Source organism: Poecilia latipinna, unplaced genomic scaffold, assembly GCF_001443285.1.
Source record: "Poecilia latipinna isolate Pla-1442-1.1 unplaced genomic scaffold, P_latipinna-1.0 Scaffold967, whole genome shotgun sequence".
Taxonomy (NCBI): Eukaryota; Metazoa; Chordata; class Actinopteri; order Cyprinodontiformes; family Poeciliidae; genus Poecilia; species Poecilia latipinna.
In genome coordinates, this window is record NW_015113583.1 from 404,191 (window position 1) to 406,696 (window position 2,506).

General features: G+C 38.3%; 1 long non-coding RNA gene across 1 annotated transcript; it reads left to right on the forward strand.

Annotated features, from left to right (window-relative positions):
* Window positions 1-696: 696 nt before the first annotated feature.
* LOC106958161 (uncharacterized) lies at window positions 697-2,164 on the forward strand. Its single transcript, XR_001427100.1, has 2 exons — window positions 697-1,111; window positions 1,746-2,164. It is a non-coding gene; the product is annotated as an uncharacterized LOC106958161 (long non-coding RNA).
* Window positions 2,165-2,506: the final 342 nt, after the last annotated feature.

The window sequence follows — 2,506 nt, forward strand, 5'->3', positions numbered from 1 at the left end:
TTGAGTTCCTGTCAGAATGAGCTGTTTTAGGGCCTCTGTCACTTTAAATCCAAACAAGCTGCTGCTGGCCACCCCCCATTTACACTTGGACGTGAAGATGGCTGCAAACAGATCTGCAATTATACAACCGTACATCTTTGAAAAGCATTAGTAGAGTCTCCCGCACAACCATCAAGAATACAGCAAGTGGTTTCTGGATGGTAAATCAGAAACAAAATATCTAAAATATCTATTGGGGTTAAAGTCAAATTCAACCCCGTTAGCAATTTAGGGGCAGGTTGTTGTTGGGGCCCCTCTCCAGCCAGCTAAGCTAAATTAGCCTGGCTGGTCAGGGGCAGTGCCTGCTGATTTGTGACATCACATTTGCAAGGTTTTTGAAACAGTTCATGTTCCAGACACCAAAAAACATTCACTTGTTGTCTGGATAATTTTGTTTTAGGCACTTAGGTTGTTTTTAGAAGTAGTAGAAATCCAAATGTAAGTACAAGAACAGGTCCCCTTGAAGAAAAGATTACACAAACGACTTGGATTAATTTCTTTTACTTACATGGAGACCTGGGTTTTAAAAAGATCATTCACTCTGATTTTAATTTTCTTTTCTTTAATTTCTTCTTTTCCCCCTGAAATCCGATTTTTTTCTCCTTTTTTTGCGTGGTCGAAACCAGCCTTCTATGTAAACAGCTCATAAGCAACACGCATGCGCAAAAAAGAACGTTGACGTCACACAGCGAGCTCTGATTAGGGAAGTAATAATGGCCGCCGTCGTCGTCTATAGATCGATTTTAAAGTTTATTCAGCAATGGGAGCCGATAGTATCGTCACTAAAACGCAATAAGACGGAGGAAGCTAAGAAAAAGAAAACTCAACTAATAGCGACGCCTTTTTGTGGAGCATTGACTGCAACTTCTGGAGTCTGTGTGGCCTCGTAGTCGGAACCAGGAATGGCGGGATTCGGATGCAACGCGCTTCACTGACACATACTTATTTTATAATTTCATAACGTTCAGCCGTTGTTTGCGGTCGGGTTTACCTCGTCTGGCTTCTTGTGGTGGAGGAAAGGACAGCTGGAACCGACTTTGGAGGGCCGCATCCCGCAGCTGGTCGCCGTAAGGTAGGGTAGCCACCATGTTTCCAGTGTTGAGTTTTTTATGCGCATTTTGAAGCATAGCAGTAGAACAGGTAGATGGAAACGGAGAAATCGGTCCTGTAAAACAAACCAATTCTATATATATATAAATCTAAATGTTCAAATCAGAAACCTTGCTTCTCAACCTTTAAAGAGGAAAAAACCCAGTAAATTAGATCACCCTGGTATTCTAAAAGTTGTAAAGTCATGAAGACAACTGATATGTGTATTCACTTTAACACTTTTGTGACGTGATTTATATGTATGAATACATACATTCCTATTTGAGTTTACTGGCATTTTTGTTTTGTTCTTTAATGATTTGACAGCCCCTTTATTATCAATAAAGATAAAAAATAATTATAGTTTCCTGAAAACCTCTCAGTTTTTCTGAGATGTGTTATCCAAGTTAGTTAGCCACCTCTACTTCCTGTTTATAAAGGAAAAATAAAAAGTAAAAAAAAAAGGGGCTGGTAAAATGCACACCACTCACCTCCAGTACAGGTTCATTCAACACTGAACATACCAAATGATTTACATTCTTATATGTAATTTTTTTGTAATAAAAACACTATTTTCAAATCATCCAATGAGACAAATGTTAAATTTTTTATTTCAGTGTTGACCTCTGAGGTCAAAACAAGCATCTCCTCCTCAACTTACACAGACAGCACAGCTGAGTTCCCATAAATTAAAGCACAAAGTTCTCCTGAAAACAGCCCTCTGGCAGTTTTTATAACTCTCTCCCCTGTTTTCATCATGAACCAGTGTCTGTAATGTAATTTAGTTGAGTGAGCTGCCTGGGATGCCCATCATTCCCTCCATCTCTTCCTGCTTGTATCGATCTTCCTCTTGGACCAATTAGACATCTGCCTCCGCAGGGTTCTGCTGCACCCATATCTGCACCACTGGACCAAACCAGTGTTTGTTCAGGGACAACAGGACTTTTCCCTCCTCCGTGGAGAGGAAGTAGACTGGATTTCCTCTGGAAACGGCAATAAATAACCGAATAATTCAAATTTCACAAACTGCTGATAAACCCTAAGTATATTCTTTAGGGTTATAAAGAATAACCCTAAAGAATAGGGTATTTTTGTGAATGTTATTTATATTTGTTTTTCAGGAAAACAAAATCTATACATTTAATCTATACATTGTTATTTTCCTTATTTTTCTCAAGCGTTTTAGATGAGTTTGTGACTCATCTAAATATCTTTGTGTTATTGTGACCAGTTGATTTACAGCTTTAAATCTGGACAAAACCAAAGCAAATATGAAGAAAAAAAAAAGTATTATCTGAAAGAAAGAAAAACAACCTGAAACTAACAAAATACTGATTTTTATTATCTATTGTCCAAACTTTTTGCCATTAGGGCTGGA